This window comes from Chiloscyllium punctatum, chromosome 15, assembly GCF_047496795.1.
Source record: "Chiloscyllium punctatum isolate Juve2018m chromosome 15, sChiPun1.3, whole genome shotgun sequence".
Taxonomy (NCBI): domain Eukaryota; kingdom Metazoa; phylum Chordata; class Chondrichthyes; order Orectolobiformes; family Hemiscylliidae; genus Chiloscyllium; species Chiloscyllium punctatum.
This window is the reverse complement of record NC_092753.1, coordinates 54,354,893-54,378,344: the sequence shown is the minus strand read 5'-3', so window position 1 is coordinate 54,378,344 and position 23,452 is coordinate 54,354,893.

The window sequence follows — 23,452 nt, the reverse complement described above, 5'->3', positions numbered from 1 at the left end:
TAACATTTGTCACCCCCCAGTGAACAGTGAGGACGCCAAAATTATCACTAAAGGCACAGCAATCTCTTCCCTTGCTTCCTGCAGTAACCTTGGGTATATCCATTCTGGCCCAGGGGACTTATCTATCGTTATGTTTTTCAGAAAATTTCAGCACATCCTCTTTCTTAACATCAACCTGTTTGAGCATATGAACCTGTTTCACGTTGACCTCACCAATGGCAAGATCCCTCTAATTAGTGAATACTGAAGCAAAGTATTCATTAAGGACCTCCCCTGCCTCCCCCAATTCCAGGCACAAGTTCCCTCCACTATCGCTGATCAGTCCTCCCCCTACTCTGGCCATTCTCTTGTTCCTCACATAAGTGTAGAATGCCTTAGGGTTTTCCTTAATCCTACAAGATAAAGCTTCCTCATGCCTCGTTCTAGCTTTCTTAAGTCCATTCTTCAGTTCCTTCCTGGCCACCTTGTAACCGTGTAGAGCCCTGTCTGATCCTTGCCTCCTCAACCATAAGTAAGCTTCCTTCTTCTTCTTGACTAGATGTTCCACATCCCTTGACACCCAACTCTCCTCTACCCTACCACACCTTCCTTGTCTCAGTGGTCTCTATCCAGTACTATCAGCAAATGCTTCCTAAACAATCTTCACATTTCTGTTGTATAATTTGATGATCCCATCACAATAACTTCTCAGCCTAAATGCACAAGCATTCAGTTAGAATTCATCAGACTTATAGTTCCAAATTTGATAAGGAAGGGAACTGCTGTGAAACAAGCTTCCAAAGTTTCTCTTTATCTATCCTTTCAATTTCTTCTAAAATCTTAATAAGAATCCCTTTCTAATCTCCTACAGTCCAAGGAATTCAAACGCAGTTTACATAATTGATCTTGCATAACTGGCCTTTGAAGTCAGGTTGACAGCCTGGAAATTCTACATTGCTGTCTTCCAGGGCCATTTTATCCTTTCTAAAGTGTGATATCAGGAATGGTACATCTTGATGTGGTCTCACTATGGCTTTGTATATAATGCTGTAAAACTTCATCCTTACCCTTATAGATATTTTCTAATCAACCTGCTCAGAGAAATTATTACATAACTTTAGAGTTGTTAAGACTTGAACCTAGGACTCGGACTCAGAAGTAGGGACACCATCATTGTGCCCTTGCTTGTATCCCTTATATTCTAGCCCTGTAATTACAAATATTATCATTCCATTCACCTTTTAAATAAATGGTGTTTCTGGTGATTATACTTTAGTCATGTGTGTACTTGAACCTTCAAATCCCTTTGGACCTCCCCTGTTCCTAACTTTTCTTTATATAATATATTTTTATTAAGAAAAAATAGATTTTTTAAAATTACATCAAATACAAAACAATGCAATTCAAAACAGTACAAAACTAAACCCAAATGATAAAAAAAATTCCCCAACCCACCCTCTTATACGAATGTATAAACATATATAGAGAAGTATAAGGTTTTTTAAAAACCCTAAACTAGCTATTTATCTAACTAAAGTAATCTAATCTAAATAAATACCTAACAACAAACAAATAAATAGTAATAACTCAGCCCAACCAAACAAAACACTCATACATTCACAGTTCATCCCCCCTGGATATTGGACTCATGAAACACAATCATTACGGCTATATAAAAGCCCTTGTTAGTGTGGCAGATAAATCTGTGTCCAGGTATTTCAAAAAGGGTTGCCATGTCTTGTAAAAATTCTCAGTTTTGTGGTGTACCATATTTGTGAGAAAATCCAGGGGAATATGCTCCATAACAATCTTCTGCCAACCCGACAGGCCTGGGGGTTTTTCTGATATCCAACCTAGCAAGATATTCTTCCTTGCACAGAATGTAAGAATATTGAAAAGTTTTTTCTTATGCGAGTCTGCAGGAAATACAATGGATAGGCCCTAAAGGAGCAAAATAGGGTCCTTCTCCACCCCTACACCTAAAATCCTCTCCATTGCACCCACCACAGTGCTCCAATATGTTTGAAGCCTGTCACAAGACCAAAGACAATGGGTAAGAGTATCCGTACAGACCTTGCACTTGGGACGTGCTCAAGATACCCCTGGTTTAAATTTTGACAAACTGTCTGGGGCTAAGGGGACCCTGTGGAGAATCTTCAACTGTAAAGCATGGGTCCAATTGCAAATTGATATCTTCCTTGTATTCTCCCAAATATCCTCCTATGCCTCTGAAGAAACTTCAACACCCAGCTCTCTTTCCCACATCTTACAGAGTCGATCAGACTCATCTGAGGTGATACCCATCAATTGGTGATATAGAGTACTGACAGAGAGTGTACTCTTAGCCCTTAGTACCCCTCTTTCTATGTCAGATTTGTAGGGATCAGTCAAAAGTGTGGTCTTTTTTTGAATTAAATCCCTAAATTGAAAAAAAAACGAAAGAGGTCTCTATTAGGTAACTCGTACTTCCATACTAACTGATCGAAAGACATCATTATATCTCCCTCAAATAAATCACCCATGCAAGATATACCCCTATCTGCCCAACGTTTAAATCCTGAATCTATCATACCCAGTTGAAAACTCGGCATACCCACTAAAGGTGTAAACAAAGATGTTTTGCCAATATTACCTTCCCTCTGCCGAATTGCCCTCCATGCTTTAACAGGATTGATGACTGTTGGGTTATGGCAATATTCCCTAACTGTCCTCACCTTGTCCAAAAACAGCAAACTGGTCAGGGGGCACCTTGCCTGGGAGACTTCAATATCTAGCCATATTGAAAGAGGGTCCCCACAAACCCAATCACTTACATAGTTCAAGAGCGAGCTTAATTGGTAATTTTTAATGTCCGGAAGGTCTATTCCCCCTAATCTGTGAGGCAACTGCAGGTTGGCTAATTTAATGAGGAGCCGTTTACAGTGCCAGATAAAGGAGTTGAACCATCCGTTCAGTCTTCTGAGTGTTTGTTTATTGAAAATCAGGGGGAACATCCGTATAGGGTATAGCAAACGAGGGAGAATATTCATCTTAATAAGCGCTATCCGACCCAACCATGAGACTGGAAGTGCCTCCCATCTTTGGAGATCTTGCTTAAATTTTTCAAATAATTGAGTAAAATTGGCTTTGAACAGCCAATCCAGAACTGGAGTAATGAATATGCCCATTTACACAAAACCCCCCTGTGACCACCTAAATGGGAATCTATAGTCACTCTCAAGAGCCAACTCTTTCTTAAGACCAAACATAGGCATAGCCTCTGATTTAGCAAAATTAACCTTATACCCTGAAAAAGCGCCAAACATGTGAATGCATTGTATTAGACAAGGCACTGAGACTGCTGGATTTGTCAAGAAAATTAGAACATCATCTGGATACGGCGAGATCTTATGTAAATTTGACCCCACTTCTGGAGATAATATATTGAGATCCCCACAAATGGCCTTTGCCAACGGTTCAATCACCAACGTAAAAAGCAATGGTGAAAGAGGACAGCCCTGCCGGCTGCCCCTAGAAATATTAAAATTGCTTGATCGTACCCCATTGGTAATGACCGCAGCGAGAGCTACACTGTAGAGAACCTTTACCCATCTTATGAAAACTTCGCCCAGACCAAATCAGAAAAGGTACGGCCACTCAACTTGGTCAAATGCCTTCTCTGCATCTAAAGAAATCACCAATCCCTGTATTGACTGCTGTTGGCATGCTTGAATTATGTTAAACAACCTCCGAACTATATTGGAGGATTTGCGACCCTTTATGAAGCCCGTCTGATCCTCTTTAATAATAGAGGGTAACACAGTCTCCAGCCTTAACGCAAAAGCCTTAGCAAGGATCTTAAAGTCCACATTTAAGAGCAAGATGGGCCTGTATGAAGCACAGTCTTCTGGATCCTTCACTTTTTTAAGGATAAGTGAAATATTTGCCTCTCCCAGAGATGGTGGGAGACAATCATGACTGTATGAATCATTAAACATATTCAGCATTGGGCCTGACAGTATACTTATAAATTCTTTATAGAATTCACTGGGAAGTCCAGCAGGACGGGGCGCCTTTCCACTCTGAAGCTGCCTCACAGCTTCCTGCACTTCTTGCTCTGATAATGGGGCATTGAGAAAGGACTGTTGTTCGGGAGTCACACCCAGGAGCTTCAGATCTCTAAAAAATGATTCCATTTTGGCCTGCCCCTCCTCACAATTCTCAAACTGATATAACTTAGAGTAGAATCTCTGGAGCTCCACATTAATCTTTTTAGAATCACATGTTAGGTTCCCAGACCCTTCCCTAATCACTGTAATGGTTTGTGGGGCACTTCTCTTCCTGACAAGGTATGCTAAGTATTTGCCTGGCTTGTCACCATGCTCATATAACCTTTGCTTTGCAAAAGCCAGCTCCTTCTTTGCCATCTGTGAGAGCATGGAATTTAGTGCAGACCGCAGTGCCGTAATCCTCTGTAGTTTGACCAACGAGGGTGTGTCAAAATAGGCCTTCTCGGCTGCCTTCAACCGTGCTTCAAGGAGACGTTGCTGCTCACCCTTCTGCCGCTTCCTACTTGTGGAATATGAAATAACTAACCCTCTGGCATAAGCTTTGGCAGTTTCCCAGAGAACAGATGAGCTATCAACCGAGCCTATGTTGATGTCTAGGAATGCCCGAAATTCCCTAGAGAACTACTTCACAAACTTGCTGTCCATGAGAATAAAGGGGTCCATTTGTCAGTACGTTGAATCCACTGTAACATCCTTAATTTTAACCATGAGGTATACCCAAGCATGATCAGAGATGGCAATATTACCAATCGTACAGGATGCCACCAGATCCAGGGTTACCGCAGGGCTCATAAAGAAATCAATCCTCGTGTGACATCTGTGCGGATTGGAGAAAAACGTGAAATCCCTACCTGTAAGGTGGAGACACCTCCAGACGTCCACCAATCCTAATTCCCCACAAAAACCCAACAACTGTTTAGTTTGTGCAGAGGGTATCAAGGGACCTTTAGACAACCTGTCTACTGTGGGGTCCATGAGGCAGTTAAAATCTCCCCCTTTAATGATGGGCCAAGACTTGAGACTTATCAGTTTAGAAAAAGCATCTACCAAGAATTTAAGAGGATGAGCTGGGGGACAATAAACATTTAAAATGTCATATTCTTCCCCAGTTATCAAGGCTTTAAGAATTACAAACCTCCCGTATGTGCCTTTAACACATTCCAAAAATTTAAATGAGAGATTTTTCCTAATCAATATAGCCACTCGCCTACTTCTGGTATTAAATGATGAAAAATAAACTCGGTCAAAGCCATTCTGCTGTAATTTCAGATGCTCCTTGTCATCCAAATGTGTCTCCTGTAACAAAGCAATATCCACCTTCTCCTTTCTAAGACTGAAGAGTATCTTCTTCTTCTTAATTGGTGAGTGACTTGCCTTGATATTCCAGGTACACCATTTAATCAAATCATTAGCCATAATCTTCTGCAATTACATTTAAATTCCAGAGAGGAGGAACCCAAACCACAAATTGCTGAGCCTTAGTGTCGCATGGTCCACCAATTATAAAACCTAGATAAACTAAAACCACTACATTTAACAAACATACAAAATTATTAAAAATAAAAAACAACAAAAACCAGAAAACAAACCAAGATATAAAGCGCCAATAGCGCTGAGTAGGGGAGCTCACCCCCTGCCCGGAGGGGGCAACTACACGTCCCGAACTGCCCATAACTAGGCATCTAACCATCTCAACCACCTTCACTTCTCCCAGCTAAAGCCACATCGCAAGCACAAGCTAAAAAGAATAAAACATCCCATAGAATATCAATGTGAATAAAAAAAAACATTATTTTATTTAAAAAGGGGGAATAAATACCCCACCCATCCTTTGGTATGTCCTAACTTAGAAATTTAAAATGTACATTTTAACTACCACCAGACATAGTTTGAACCAAATTATTATCAATAGAAGAAAACAAAGGAGGAAAAACAAAGCTCCAACCGGATTTCCTCCATTTCTTTTACAGAATGACAAACGTATACCCAAGCAACAATGTTTATACATACAATTGTTTAAGTTAGGTTAGTTTGTCCACAAAGTCTCTTGCCCTCTCCGATGTGTCAAAGAGATGCATGGATCCATCTAAGGTGATCCGAAGCACTGCCAGATATCTCAGGGAGTACTGAATCCCAAGCTCCTTCAATCTTCTCCTGACACCATTATACGATTTTCGTTTCCGGATCACCACCGCTGAAAAGACCTGAAAAAACATGATCTTAGACCCCTCGTAAATTAGGGCCTTTGGATCCTTCCCCTGGAGTCTGGAAGCCTCCATGACTCTCTCCTTATCCCGGTAATGATGGAACCACACCAAGAAAGGACGAGGGCATTGACCCAGACCCGACCTCCGCACTGCGACTCGGTGAGCCCTCTCTATCTTCAATCCTCTCATGCCAGTCTCCGTGTCAAGGAATTTTGGCAGCCAATCTTCAACAAATTCCACAGGCCGCTCACATCCTTACCCTCAGGCAGACCGATGATCCGAATGTTTATTCTCCTGCCCCTGTTTTTAAGATCATCCACTTGGCCACGCAAATTATGAACCTGCATCTTCAAGGCTTGGATCTCTTCCTTAAATGAACTTGCATCAGCTTCCACCACTGTGACCCTGTGCTCCACCTCATCCGTCCTCTTCTCCAGGTCTCCCAGCTGCTGCTCATGCTTCTGCAGCATGAGAGAGACTGGAGCCAGCTTCTCTTCAATCTGTTTCCCCAACATCTCGCGAGATTTCGAGAGCTGGTTCACCAGGTCCTGGAGAGTAATCGGCTCCGAGGCTGCTGCAGGCTGAGCTGCAGGCCCGGACTCAGATGCTCCTCCTCCCTTTTTAGGCATTTCTGGACAGCTGAAAATACAGCTAAGTGAATGTTTAAATGTTTCTTGGGGCTCCACAATCTTTCCAACGCCCCAAGAAATCCCGATGACCTGGGTTGGGTGGGTTAAAGGACCATCCTGCTCCTGCTGTGATGTGAAGCTCTGCAGTGTGATCTTCTCAGATCGCCTCCATCTTAGATCCCCCCTGTTCCTAACCTTTAACCATTTACAAATAATTAGATATATTCATTTCAGTCCAATACTTATGATCTCACACTTGAACTAAAATCCATCTGTCACAGCTTGCTGCTGACTTCTTCTGTTTTTGATGTTTAATGTTCATCTACACAACTTGTTATTCAACTATCATTTATGTTGTTGGCAAATTCATATTTTTGTCTATTAGATTGTAGAATTCAATTATAAATATTATTTTTAATAAAAATATTTTATATTATTAATGGTAACATCTCAGTACAGATCCATATCTGACCATCACTTCCTTCTAACTACTATTTCTACTCTATCTTCTACTGCCTATGAAATGTCCTAACCAGTTAAATAATTCACCTTAAGTTCTCTGATGTTAATTTTCGTGAACAAACTTTAGTTTACAACCTGTCTAAAGGGCATGAACTGCTATCCTTGCCAGCAACATTCACATCCAAATATTGAATTAAATCGAATGTTACTGGAAGCTTGCATAAGCTAGATCCACATACATTTCCCTGTATTTACTTTAGCTACTTCATCAAAAAATTCACTTGGGTTTATTAAATACAACCTCTCCTTACAAATCAATGTTGTTTTTCTCAAACCAACACAGATTTCTTTAATGTGCTCAATCATTCTGTCATTGAGAGATAAGGAAAATTAAGGATTCTGTTAAAAAATACAGATACTGCTTAAAATGCAAAACAACTACATAACCCTCTGAGCATGGGAAGTAAGAAACACTTCTTTAAGTGCACATAAAACTTTTTTCTCACAGTCAGGTAGACAACAATTTTAACCATTTGAGGACAGCATTAGCACTGACAGATTATATCAAAAAACATTGATATTTTGCAGTTCATACAATATTCTAAATGTAATGTTTTGAATTGCTAAAGATAATGTACTATCGTAACCTGTTTAATGTTTAGAAACTGGAAAAATAATTTCAGCTTTTGAAATTCATACGTTTTATGAGAACTTCATACCTTGCTCAAGAGATCACATTAGATGGCATCATATACGCATTCAGTAGTATAAATATGCTGTTGACTAAATTGACAAGGAACTGTACTTCTCAACTAGGAGACTAGGATACTGGTATTTCAATTGATATTAGTTGCATGCTCACCTGATACAACTAAATATACGTGTACAGGCATTGATTGCCTGGAATAGAGTAACTGGAGAATTCAGCAGAGCTATGAATCAAATGTTGGAGAGGATTTAATAGGGTTTTAATTTAATTGAAGTATAACCCCAAATTATTGATTATTTTCATAGTTAATTCATAGTTTTAAATTGCAACTGTTATCATTAATTAGTTACAGATTAGTACTTGAATGGTATTCTTACTGGAATAACTGTAGCATTATGTAGCAGTTTACTAGCTTATTGTAAAAAAAAATTATTGTCCCTAGCAAAGACATACGGGATTTGATCGCAAAACATGTATGAAAATATATCCAAATTACATAATTACAGAACTACATTGCAGTGTGTAAAGGATCTAATGAAGGGGAGAAGGGGAATGATGGATTCTTATCCAAAGGACGATAAGTTTGGCTGTCAGTCATACTTATTTGCTAAATTGGCCGAGGAGAGCAGGGAGTAAGGATGTTTCAAGAGAGAAGTTTTCTGGTTTCATGGATAATCTGAGCTTGGAGATACCATGAGAGAACATTTAGAGAGAGACATTGGTTCAGGACTAAGGCAGGAGGAGCTGGGAGTGGTATGGCTTGGTGGAAAAACATAAAATAGCAAGCAGCAGATGAACAAGTGGTCTCGATTGTTGTTACAGGCAAGTCCAGGAGTTCCTCTGACATTTTTGTAGGGAATGGAAAGAAACCTTTATGGAGATGCTTAGTAATGTTGAGGTTGTAAACTGGGGCATGATCTTTGCTTTGAAGGATGACCTCGGATTAATGAATAGTTTTAGCAAAATTTGTGATCTTACCGGAGACAGGATTAAGTGATATGAAGATCAGACATATTCAATTATGCACCCTGTGGACATTAGGAGTGATATCTGGGGAAATGATTGATATGGCAAATATAAAGATTTTACTGAGGTAAAGTAAAATGGGAACTGAAACAACATATCTTTAATTGCACATAAGACTTTTTTTCTCAACTGTAATTATCTCACAGCCACTTAGACCACAGTTTAACCTCTGAGGACCTCGTTAGCATTGACAGAATAAATCAAAAAGCATTGACATTTTTCAGATCATGAATTGATCTAAAATGTACCATTTTCAATTGTTAAAAGTAGTGGATTATAATAACATGCATAATGTTCAGAAACTGGGAAAAAAACTTCAGCTCATGAAACATTAGAAAGCATAAATTCATTAAATAGTATAAATATGCAATTTAATAGGCTGATGGCTTGAGAAAAACAATCTTCTTTCTAGTTACCTATTCATAGTATTATGACCCCAGTTGATTGTATAATAGAATAAAACCTGAAATGATACCTTTTTTTGTAGAGTTAATTTATACCTTTGTCAATAACCGAGGCATAATCACATGAGGCTGCAGACTTTGTTCAACAACAGGACAAAAGTTTATTATACAAAAGAAAATATGAACAAAAACAGCCAAGATATTAAAATATGAAAGACAGAATGATCTCAAAACACACATCTAAACAATGTTTCAGTCTGTTTCCCTACAGTCCCTGATACAGGGACTCAAGTCCAGAGAAAGTACACCCTATGCATTAATTCCTTGGGTTTCTACTTTACTGACTCCTTCCACATTTTTATTTCTCAGATGAGTCTTTTCCAAATCTGCTGACATTAACTTTTCACAAACCTGAGAGCCTCAGCTTTTTTAGTTTTAATATCATGCAGATTTCTAAACAAACTGTCCTGGTTAACACACTTCACAAACTAAACCTTTCTGTTAAGGTAACTTATTCTTGAATGAATCCAAATCCTTCTTCTATGAAAAAAAGACTTCTAAATTCAATGTTGTTGTCTTCAAACTAAAAAAAAGCTTCTGAACAGAATTTACAGAAAAGTTGTTCATCCTAAATTCCATTGAAATTAAAACAATGCTAATAACCTTACATGTTTACCCTACTTGTTGTAAACATCACAATGAAAATAACTTTCTATTAACATCACAGGAGTCTGCAGTCACCTGATCTCTGACAAAAGTTGGATCAGGTCACTGCTCCAAAGGGTAGTAACAGAAGTTACAGAAGTAACCAACACCAATATGCCACTATTTTGATATCCAAACTCCAAAAATGTGATGTGTGCATGTAAATTATACACCTTTCACCACAACAGTATGTGAGTATCAATGGTTTGGTCAGTATTTATTGCCCATTAATGTTGCAGAAGAATTGTGAAAATGGAGGGCAATAGGAATGTGAAAGTAAATGAATTAAAGGGGAGTTTTTTCATGCAAAGATGCTGTTGAAAAAGGGTGTTAAAGGGGTTAGGGTGATTCAGTTGGTATGGAATGTAAGGAACTGGCTTTGACAATGAGCAAGATAATGAATGTGGAGGAACCATAGGAGACAGCTCGCCATAAATATAGGTTGGAACATTCACAAAGAAAGAAACATTTGGAGAGTACTAGAGGGGCTGAATTTATGAAACAGAAAGCAAAGGGAACTCAGATAAAACCTAATGTAAATCAAAACAATGAAGGCACTGAGTAGAAAATTGAGGGAGGAAAGGAGATGGTGATATCAGTTGGAAACTCTGTATTAGTCTTGTCAAGTAGTAGAAAATGAACAACAAATGAGGTGGAAGAAATATGATGGTGGAAGGAGGAGAAACCATCACATGAGTAAAAAGAGAGACTAAACTGTGGCTTATTGAAAAGGGCTGCATTGCCATTACAATGATGAAATGTATCATTCGGCAAAAATGCTTTTTCAGGCTAATTAGAGTCATTGAGGTGTACAGCATAGAAACAGACTCTTCGGTCCAACCCGTCCATGCCGACCCAATCTAGTCCCACCTGGCAGAACCTGGCCCATATCCCTCCAAATCCTTCCTATTCATAAACCCATCCAAATGCCTCTTAAATGTTGCAATTGTACCAGCCTCCACCACTTCCTCTGGTTGTTCATTCCATACATGTACCACTTTGTGTGCAAAAGTTGCCCCTTAGGTCTCTTTTATATCTTTCCCCTCTCACCCTAAACCTATGTCCTCTAGTTCTGGACTCCCACACCCCAGGGAAAAAACTTTGCCTATTTACCCTATCCATGCCCCTCATAATTTTGTAAACCTCTATAATGTCACCCCTCAGCCTCCAACACTCCAGGGAAAACAGGCCCAGCCTGTTCAGCCTCTCCCTGTAGCTCAAATCCTCCAACCCTGGTAACATCCTTATAAATCTTTTCTGAACCCTTTCAAGTTTCGCAACATCTTTCCAATAGGAAGGACACCAGAATTGCATGCAATATTCTGACAGTGGCCTAACCAATGTCCTGTACAGCTGCAACATGACCTCCCAACTCCTGTACTCAATACTCTGACCAATAAAGGAAAGCATACCAAATGCCTTGTTTGGTATGTAGCTAAAGTAAATACAGGGAAATGTATGTGGATCTAGCTTATGCAAGCTTTCAGTAACATTCGATTTAATTCAATATTTGGATGTGAATGTTGCTGGCAAGGATAGCAGTTCTTGCCCTTTAGACAGAAAGTTTGTTCGCGAAAATTAACATCAGAGAACTTAAGGTGAATTATTTAACTGGTTAGGACATTTCGTAGGCAGTAGAAGATAGAGTAGAAATAGTATTTAGAAGGAAGTGATGGTCAGATATGGATCTGTACTGGGATGTTACCATTATAATATTATAATAATATAAAATATTTTTATTAAAAATAATATTTATAATTTAATTCTACAATCTAATAGACAAAAATATGAATTTGCCAACAACATAAATGATAGTTGAATAACAAGTTGTGTAGATGAACATTAAACATCAAAAACAGAAGAAGTAAGCAGCAAGTTGTGACAGATGGATTTTAGTTCAAGTGTGAGATCATAAGTATTGGACTGAAATGAATATATCTAATTATTTGTAAATGGTTAAAGGTTAGGAACAGGGAGGAATCTAAGATGGCGGCGATCTGAGAAGATCACACTGCAGAGCTTCGCATCACAGCAGGAGCAGGACGGTCCTTTAACCTGCCCAACCCAGGTCATCAGGATTTCTTGGGGCATTGGAAAGATTGTGGAGCCCCAAGGAACATTTAAAATTGACTTACCTGTATTTTCAGCTGTCCAGAAATGCCTAAAAAGGGAGGAGGAGCATCTGAGGCCAGGCCTGCAGCTCAGCCTGCAGCAGCCTCTGAGCCGATTACTTTCCAGGACCTGGTGAACCAGCTCTCGAACACAGAGTTCTAGGGTACACCTGATCAGGTCCTGGGGATTTATCCACATTTAACCATTTCAAGACATCCAGCACTTCCTCCTCTGTAGTCTGGACATTTTTCAAGATGTCACCATCTATTTCCCTACAGTTTATATCTTCCATATCCTTTTCCACAGTAAATACTGATGCAAAATACTCATTTAGTATCTCCCCCATTTTCTGGTGGCCTGATTAGTGAGTTTGTGGATGACAGAAAGATGGGGGAGCTGAGGATAGCGAGGAGGATTACTCGAGGATACAGTAGGATATAGATAGACTAGAGACTTGAGTGGAGAAATGGCAGATGGAGTTTAATGTGGACAAATTTGAGGTGATCTAATTTGGGAGATCTAATGCAGGAGGGAAGTATACAGTAAATGGCAGAAACTCTAAGTAGTGTCAACATACAGTTCCTTCAAAGTAGCAAAACAACTGAATAAGGTAGTCATGAAGGCATATGATGTGGTGTTGGACTGGAGTGGACAAAGTTAAAAATCACTCAACACCATGTTATAGTCCAACAGATTTGTTTGGAAGTAGTAGCTTTTGGAGAGCTGTTCCTTCATCAGGTAGCATATGGCATGCTTACCTTCATCAGTCAGGGCACAGAGTGTAAAAATTGGCAAGTCATGTTACAGAGGTAAAGAAATTCAATTTGGCTACATATTGTGTATAGTTCTGGTTGCCACATTACCAAAAGGATGTGGAAGCTTTGGAAAGGATACAAAAATGGTTTGCTAGGACATTGCCTGGTTTGGAGGGTATTAGCTATGAGGAGAGATTGGAAAAATTTGGTTTATTTTCACTTGAACATCAAAGGATGAGCAGCAACCTGATGGATGTTTACAAATTTGAGAGGCATGGATAAAATGGATAGTCAGAGTCTTTTCCTCAGGGTAAAAATGTCAATTTGATTTGATTTGATTTATTATTGTCATGTGTACCTAGGTATAGTGAAAGGTTTTGTTTTGTGTGCAGTACAAGCAGATCATACCCATACAAAGTGCATAAGGGTAATAGAACAGAGTGAGAAATACAATCTTGTGGCTACACAGAAGATGCACAAACAAGAAAGTCAATGTTAAACTTGAAATTTGAGATGTCCATTCAGAGGTCTACTAACAGTGGGCAAGAAGCTGTTCTTGAATCTGTTGTACGTGTTTAAGCTTTTGTCTCTTCTGCCCAAAGGAAGAGGTTGGAAGTGATTATAACCAAAGTGGGAGGGGTCTTTGATTATGTTGGCTGACCTTTCCAAGGCAGCATGAAGTATAGATGAAGTCAATGGATGGAAGGTTGGCTTGTGTGATGGATTGGGATATGTTCACAACTCTCTGTAGTTTCCTATGGTCTTGTGTCAAGAAGTTGCCATACCAGGCTATGATCCATCCTGATGGAATGCCTTCTAAGGTGCATTATACAAATTGGTAAGAGTCTTTGTAGATATGCTGACTTTTCTTAGCCTACTGAAGGAGTTGTTGTGCTTTCTTGACCTTCGTTTCAACACGGGTGGACCAGGACAGACTGTTGATGAACGTCACTCCTAGGAACTTGCCACTCTTGACCATCTCCACATCTGCTCCATTGATATAGACCAGGGCGTGCCTACCACCTTGCTTCCTAAAGTCTAGCTCTTTAATTTTGCTGATGTTGAGGGAGAGATTGCCATCTTTGCACCATGCCACCAAGCACTCTGCCTCTTTCGTGTATTCTGTCTTGTCATTATTTGAGATCCAGTCGACAATGGTGGTGCTGTTAGCAAATATGTCGATGAAGTTAGGATGAGCTTTAGCCATACAGTCATGAGTGTACAGGGAGTATAGTAAGGGGCTGAGTATGCAGCCTTGTGGGGCACTGCTATTGAGGATAGTTGTGGAGGAGATGCTATTGCCTATTCTCACTGATTGTTGTCTGTGGGTCAGGAAGTCAAGGATCCAGTTGCAGAGGGCAGAGAAGAGACCCAGGTCTCAGAGTTTGGAGATTAGTTTGATTGGAATTATACTATTTAAGGCAGAGCCGTAGTCAATGAATAGGGGCCTGACACAAATATCCTTGTCATCTAGATGTTTTAGGGATGAGTGTAGAGTTAGGGACATGGCATCTGCCGTGGATCTGTTATGATGATAGGTGAATTGCAAGGGATTGAGGTAGGCTGGAAGGCTAGAGTTCATATGAGCCATGACTAACCCCAATTACCAGGGGACATAGGTTTAGATAAAAGGAGATGTGAGAGGCAAGTTCTTTTACACAGAGGGTGGTAAGTGCCTGGAATGTATTGTCAGAGGAAGTGGTGGAGGAGAATACAACAGCAATGTTTAAGAGACATCTTGACAGATATGTTATTGCAGAGAAATGGTTGAAAAAGAGACAGAACTGGCAGCTTAACATTCTGGGATATCGATCTTTTAGACAAGACAGTGGAGGAAGCAAAGGAAGTGGTTCAGTTGCATTACTGGTTAGGGAGCATATCACAGCTCTGTTGAGGGACCATACCCTGGAAGATCTTGCAGTGTGGTATTATGGGTAGAGCTCAGGAATTGGAAGGGTGCAATCACAATTACAGACCTCCCAGCCACTAATGAGGGATACAGGAAGTGTTGAGAGTCTGGAAATACATTAAGGTAGATATGTTCCCAGGGTCATACAGAATCTATCCCACGATACTGTGGAAGGGAATGGAGGAAATAACTGGGGCCTTAACAGATATCTTTGGCCTTGGGCAAAATTACAGATGACTGCAGAATAGCCAATGTTGTTTCTTTGTTTAAGAAGGGAAACAGAGATAATCCAGGTAATTACAGGCCAGTGAGCCCAACGTCAGTAGTAGAGAAGGTGTTGGAGAAGATACTGACTGATGGCATTTATTCACATTTGTAAGTGAATGGATTAGTTAGTGATAGGTAGCTTTTTGAGGAAGTGACAAGAATGATTGATGAAGGAAGGGGAGTGAATGTTGTCTATACGGAATTAAGTAAGGCATTTGATAAGGCACTTCATGGCAGGCTGGTACAAAAGGAAGAGTCTCATGGGATCTTGGGTGAGTTGACTAGATGGATACAGAATTGGCTTGGTCATAGAAAACAGAGTGGTGATGGAAGGATGCTTTTTAGAATGAAGATCAATAAATAGTATTGTTCTGCAGGGCTCAGAACTGGCACATTTGCTGTTTGTAATATACATCTCAATGATCTGGAAGAAAATAAAGCTTGTCTCATAACAGAGTTTGTAAATGACACCAAAATTAGTGGAATTGCAGATGAGAAGAATTGCCAAAGGATACAGTGGGATATAGATAAATTACAGATTTGGACTCCAGAATAGTAGATAGAGTTTAATTTGGGCAAATGCGAAGTGATACATCTTGGAAGATCAAGTTCAGGCACAAATTATGCAATAAATGGCACAACCCTTAGGAGCATTGACATGCAGAGGGATCTAGGTATACAGTTCCACAGATCTCTGAAAGTGGCAACACAGATAGATAAGGTGGTCAAGAAGGCATATAGGCATGCTTGCTTTCATCGACTGGGACATCAAATATAAAAATTGGCAAATTATATTACAGCCGTACAAAATTTTAGTTAGGCCACATTTGCAATACTGCAGTTCCGGTTGCCACACTATCGGAATGATGTGGATGCTTTGGAGAGGATGAAGAGAAGGTTTACCAGGATACTGCCTGGCCTGGTGGGTTATAGTTATGAGAAGAAGGTTGTTTTTACTGGAAAGATGAAGGCTGAAGGAAACCTGATAGAGGTCTACAAAATTATGAGAGGCATAGATAGGATGGACAGTCAGAGGCTTTTTCCCAGAATGGAAAGATCTACTACAAGAGAGCACTGGTTCAAGGTGAGAGGAGTGAGGGTTTAGAGGAGAAGTGTGGAAACATTTTTCACACTGAACGTGGTGGGTCCCTGGAACGCACTGCCAGTGGAAGTGGTGGAAGCAGGCATGTTAGCAAAGTTTAAGGCAGATCTTGATGGACACATGAATGGAAGATGAACAGAGAAAAAGAAACCACAAATGGGCAATAAGTAGTGGGTCTAAATAAGGACTACGAATTGGCACAGGCTCAGTGGGTTGAAGGCCCTGTTCCTGTGTTGTGTTGTATTGTGGTATATATATGACTACGCGGGCAATAGAGAGATATGGACAGTGTAGAGGCAAAAGTTTTTTGTTTAAAAAGACAACATGTGCTGGCCCAGTCTTGGTGGGCTGAAAGACCTGTTCTAGGTTCTTTTCCATGTAGCCTTGCACATTGTTTCTATTTAAATTATCATCAATTCCCTTCACAATGTTTCAATTGCCACTGCCTCCACCAGACTTCCAAGCAGTCTGGAAAGGTGTACTGGCATTGGACGCAGTCCAGTAAAGTTCACTAGGCTGTTACTGGATATGGCGGGACTGTTTAAAGAGGGTTGAGTAGATTTGGCCTGTCCGCTTATATGATGATAAACAACTTTATTGGAACATGCAGAATTCTTAGGGGACTTGATAGGGTAGGTGCATAAAAGTTGTTGCCCCTTGTGAGAATGTCAAGGACCAGAGGGCATAATCTCAGAGTAAATGGTGACACCTTGATGACAGAGACAAGGAGGAATTTCTTCTCTCAGACGGTAGTGAATTCTCTTTACCACAGAGGGCAGTTGGCGCTGGTTCACTATATATATTCACAGCTGAGATAGACAGATTTTTTAAATCAGTAATGGTTAGAGGGAAAAGGCAATAAAGTGGATTTGTGGATTATAAAATCAGCATAACCTCATACTTTTAAATTTATTGCTTGATGGGCTGAATGGACCACTTTGGCTCCTGTGGCTTATGCATTCCAGGTACTTGCTGTGTATAAAAGGTTTCTCTCTCTTCACATCTGTTTCTTTTGCAAAACTCTTTTAAAACTGCACCTGTACCAATTACAATTGGCAAGAGCTATCCCCATCCATTCTGTTCAGAAGCCTCGTGATTTAATTCCTGCTATTTAATCTTGTTTTAGCTTCTCCTCTTCCAGGAAGATTGATCCAACATTCCCAATCTTTCCTCATAATTGAAGTGTCACACCCTTGGAACCATTCTTGTAAATCTCTTCTGCACTCTCTCCAATGCATTCACATTATTCCTAGCACTCAGTACTGTACACACTACTTCAGCTGAAGTCTAACCAGTATGTTATATAAGTTCAACATAACCTCTGTCTCTTCTGTGCCCCTATTTATGAACCCTAGAATACTGTATGCTTTATTAACTATTCTCTCTACTTGTTCTGCCATCTTTAATGATTTATGCACACATAAACCTTGGTCTCCCTCCTGCACACCATTTAGAATAATATCTTTCATTTTATATTGTCTCTAAAAGATTTTTATACCAAAGTGAATCACCTCACATTTCTTGTATTGGAATTCATCTGCCACCTGTCTGAGCTCTCCAGTGCCCTTTTTGACATTCTACCCTATCCTCTGCAGTTTATATCTTCTGTAGTTTATAGTTCTCCCAAGTTCTGAGTCATCCGCAAGCTTTGAAATTGTCCCCTGCACTGTAAGTTCTAAGTCATTTATACATATCAGAAAAAGCAAGGACTTCAACACTGACCCTGGGAAGGCCATTGCAAGCCTTCTTTCAACCTGAAAAATACCCATGAACCGTTATTCTCTGTTTCCTATCCCTCAGCCAATTTTATATCCATGTTGCTACTGTCCCTTTTGTTCCATGACCTATAACTTACCTGACAAGTCTGTTGTGTGATACTATATCAAATGCCTTTTGGAAGTTCATGCTCACCAAATGAACAGCCTTCCCCTCTCACCCCCTCTCTTTAAAAAGCTCCAGAAGGCAGTTAGATCATTTTTCCTTAATAAATCCACACAGACTCTTGTGAATTAATCCATATTTTTACAGATGACTACTAATTGTCTCCATAACAATTATTTATCGAAATTTTCCCACCACTGAAGTTAAAATAACTGGTCTGTAATTGCCAGATCGATGTTTATAAATGCTTTTGAACAAAGCTGTAATGTTTGTCATTCTGCAACCCTCCAGCACCAAGATAGTTACCAGTACATTTGCACTTCCACACTCAGTTCATTTAATATAATTAGGTCCATCTTATTTTGTTCCTATGTCGTAACAACTTTACATACCGTAGCTTATCCAATACCTTACCCTCATCAATTTTAAACCCTCGTAATCTCCTCCTTCGTTACCATGGCCCTGGCAGCATCTGCCTCACACATAAAGACACATGCAAATTATTCACTTGACTCTTTGCCAGACGTTTTGCTCCAATTTATAAATCTCCTTTTCAATCCCCAATTGGCCCTACTCCTCCTTTTACTCCTCTTTTACCTTGATATACTCACAAAAAAACTTGTATCATAATCCCTCTTTGCTTGTATTTCATTTTTCACCTCCTTTCTGAAACTTCAGTCTTCAGCTTGGTCGTCAATTGTATTCACTATTTGTGATTTGGAGGTGCCGGTGTTGGACTGGGGTGGACAAAATCAGAAATCACACGACACCAGGCTTTAGTCCAACAGGTTTATTTGAGATTACAAGCTTTTCGAGCATAGCCCCTTTGTCATGTGTAGTGAGAGGGAAGCACACAGACACAGTATTTGTGGACAGAGAAATTAAGGGCAGAGAGATCAACAAATCATACAACTGGTGTGAGTGGAGTGTCAAATAAAAAGTCTCTGCCAGTGACCAAGAGTATCAGACAGTGTGATTAAAGTAGGAGAAAGCGAGGTCTGCAGATGCTGAAGATCAGAGTCAAAGAGTGTAGTGCTGGAAAAGCACAGCCAGTCAGGCAGCATCCAAGGAGCAGGAGAATCGACGTTTCAGGCATAAGCCCTGATGAAGAGCTTGTACCCAAAACATTGATTGTCCTGCTCCTTGGATGCTGCCTGACCAGCTGTGCCTTTCCAGCATCACACTCTTCAAGTGTGTGTAAAGTGTTAACAGCTAAACAACAAGCAAAGGGGATGGCCTATAATCCGATTAAATGAGACAGAGAGATAATTACAGAAATTTAAAAATAAGGTGGTGCTGGAAACAAACCAAATGATTAGAATAACATGAAACAAAAACAGATGCCGCTGGAACAGCCCAGCAGGTGCATCAGCATCTGTGAAGAAAAACTGGAGAAAGGGTCACCAAAACTGAAACATTAACTCAGACGTTTCTTCACAGATGCCGCCAGACCCACTAAGCCCCCCAGCAACCCCTGCCCCTGCTCCTGATTTACAGCATCCGCAGTTTTTTCAGCTTTTATTTGACTAGAATAACAAGATAGGTACACAAGTTGCATTCTGAGGGTCTAACCAAAGTAATACGCTTTCCAAAACTAATTAAGGTAGTGAGATCATAACCAGTCATCAAGGTGATGGTATCAAAAGAGGACAGTAAGAAAGATTTTACAGATATAGGAGTGTGATGGGGATCACGGGTAGCATGATATTAACCTAAGATCATGGTTGAGGCAGCCATCATGGGTGCGGAACTTGGCTGTCAGGGTCTGCTGGGTGATTCTACATTGTCTGCTACTGCTACCAGATTACAACTCACCTGACATCCAGAGCTCCTGTCTGCTGCAGTGAGGAAGATGAGGCACTATTGGCTCTCACAGTTCTCTTCAAACAAAATAATAGGAAAATGTCCCTTTTTAGATTAATTACCAGTTATGAAATCCATAAGGTATAGGAACAGAATTAAGCCATTCAGCCCATCGAGTCTGCTCTGCTATTCGATCGTGACTGATATGTTCCTCATCCCCATTTTCCTGCCTCCTCCCCATATCCCTTCAACCTATTCCTATTCCTAATTAAAGATATGTCTAACTCTACCTTAAATTTACTTACTGTTCCAGCATCCACCGTACTTTGTAGCAAATTTCACAGATTCACAACGCTGTGGGAGAAGTAGTTTCTCCTCAACTCTGCTTAAAATTTGGTATCCCTTCTCCTAAGACTATGACCTCTTGTCCTAGAATGCCCCACAAGAGGAAGCATCCACTCTTCATCGATTTTATCCATACCCTTTACCATCTTGAATACCTCAATTTGATCTCCCCTCATTTTTCTACATTGCAGAGGGTATAAGCCTAAACTGTTCAATTTCTCTTCATATCACAAACCCCTCAGCATTGGAATCAATCTAGTGAACCTTCTCTGAACTATCTCCAATGCTATTAAATCTTTCCTCAAATAAGAGACCAAACTGTGCACAATACACCAGGTGTGGTCTAACCAATGCCCTGCATAGTTGCAACAATACTTCCTTACCTTTATATTCTATTCCTTCAGCTATAAAAGCCAACATTCCATTCATTTTCTTTATTATCTGCTGTAAGGACATGCTAGTTTTCTGTGACTCATGAAGGAGGACACCCAGATCCCTCTGCAATAGAGCACCCCGAAGTTTCTCCCCATTTAGGTAATAGGTTACCTTCCCATTTTATCGATCCAAATGCATGACCTCGTACTTATCCACGTTAAACTCCATCTGCCACATTTTGGCCCACTCTCCTAATCTATCTATATCCATTTTTAAGGTTCTTATTTCCTCATTGCAATTTACTGTCCTGCATATTTTTGTGTCAATCTAGCTATTGAGCCTTCTATCCCTGTTTTTCAAGTCAGTAATGTAGATTGTAAATAGCTGGGGTCCAAGGACCAAACTCTGTGGCACCCCACTAGTTACATCTTGCCATCCAGAAAAAAACATTTATCCCAACTCACTGTGTATGTCATTGAAATGTATACTTTCTAAGAATAATTTGTTTATCAACAATAGAAACTAACACTGATATGTATTAACATCTTACTGATGACTAACATGCTATATGCTAGACATGTTGGAATAAATGATAAAATGTTTATTATTACAGATAAAAAATGTACCATGAGGCAACTACATGTCATGGGGTGGCAGAGTGGCTCAGTGGTTAGCACTGCTGCCTCACTGCGCCAAGAACACAGGTTCAAATCCAGCCTTGGGCAACTGTCTGTGTGGAGCTTGCACATTCTCCCCATGTCTATGTTGGTTACTTCTGGGTGCTCCAGCTTCCTCCTGCAGTCCAAAAATGTGCAGGTCAGGTGAATTGGCTGTGCTAAATTGCCCATACTGTTAGGTACATTAGTCAGAGGAAAATGGAACTGGGTGGGTTACTCTTCAAAGGGCTGGTGCAGACTTGTTAGGCTGAAGGGCCTATTTCCACACTGTAGGGAATCTAATCTTCTACATCAAGTGAGAAAATCAACTTAATGACAAAACTTGTTACTTGTGCCTTGGCATATTTATACAGGGTAGGTCAACCTAAGTGTGTAAAGGAGACTCAAGCATGGTACATGTGAATACTGGAATTAATTTTACCAGTTGATGCAGCTGGCAAGCTGTTTCATTTTGCAACAAAGTCAGAAATTTAGCAGCACTGTCTCCAATTTTCTAACAGCTCATTTTAATTGGCAGAACGTACCCAAATTTCTCTCCAACAGCAGCACAGATTTGTAAATTATGCTCTCAGCCCTGAAGGCTTAGAAAAGAAGCAAAAAAAAATCATCTGGACCATCAGTATGAAGATTTCAGGCTGCCAAGTTGAGCCTGCACATTAGCACTGCAGTGTGATTCTGCCAAAATGTGTCATTCCTTATATACTGCGAGATGATCTCCCCTAGGCTGTACCATGGAATGTCACTTGTTGAGGTCTATTTCTTTTAGGAAGCATCATGTTTATATCATGGCACAAGCTCCCATGTGAATTTTATATTTACTGTGTGACATCCTGCCTTTTCAGGAAATTGGATATTAATGGCTACAAAAGCTTTTGATCATTTTATACCATTGACATAATGTGCAAGGATAACAATGTGGTGAACTTTGTCAACTTCTGAAATTTACCTTTTGCTCAATTGACTTTGAATCTCATTGATGTGTTTGAGTTTATGCACCTTCTCATCACTTCCCTCACTGACAATGTTGTGGTATTGCTAAGCTCAAAATAAGTCCATAAGAAATAGGAACAAAGAGTAGGCCATTCAGCCTCTTGAGCCTGGTCCCCCATTCAATAGGATCATGGCTATTCTGACATTCTTCACTTCCACTTTCCATCCCTTTTCTCAAAACGTTTGATTCCCCAATTGATCAAGCGTCTATCTATCTTAGCTTTACAAGTACACAAGGACTCTACCCCCACAGTTCTCTGTAGCAATGAATTCCAAAGACTCTCAATCCCCTGAGAGGAGAACTTTCTCTCCTCATCTCAGTCTCAAATTGGTGTCTCTTTATGCTGAGAATATGCCCTCTGGTCCTGGACTCTCCCATGAGTAAAAACATCCTCTCAGCATTAACCCTGTCAAATGCCTTAAGAATCCTAAATGTGGCAATGACATAACCTCTCATTCTTCTAAACTCCAGTGATTAGCGTGCCAACCTGTTTAATCTTAGTTCATAAGAGAAGCCCTCCATACTGAGGATCATCCTAGTGAACCTTTTCCAAACTTCCTCAATGAAATAATATCTTTCCTTAAATAAGGGGACTAAAACTATTCACAGCACTCCAGCTGTGATCTCAACAGAAACTTGTACAGCTGCAGTACATCTTCCTTATTCTTGTACACAAACCCCCTTGAAATAAGAGTCCATGCCATTAGCCTTCCTGATTAACTGCAGCATCTTTATGCTAGTTTTCTGTGTTTTGTGCACAAAAGTACACCAAATTCCCTTTTCATTATAGCGTTCTGCAGTCTTTCTCAATTTAAATAATATTGTTCATTTGTCATCCTTTCACATTTTCTCACATTATACTCTATTTGCTAATGTTTTTGCCCACTTTATGAACCTGTCAGTATCTCTATCCCTATCACAACTTAATTTTGAGCTATGTACAAATTTGGCAAATAAAATACATTTACTTATTTCCTTCTTCCAAGTCTGGTTGAGAATTTCTCAAACAATTCTAATAAATAAGTCAGATATGAGTTCCCTTTCATGAAGCCATTTTGACTCTTT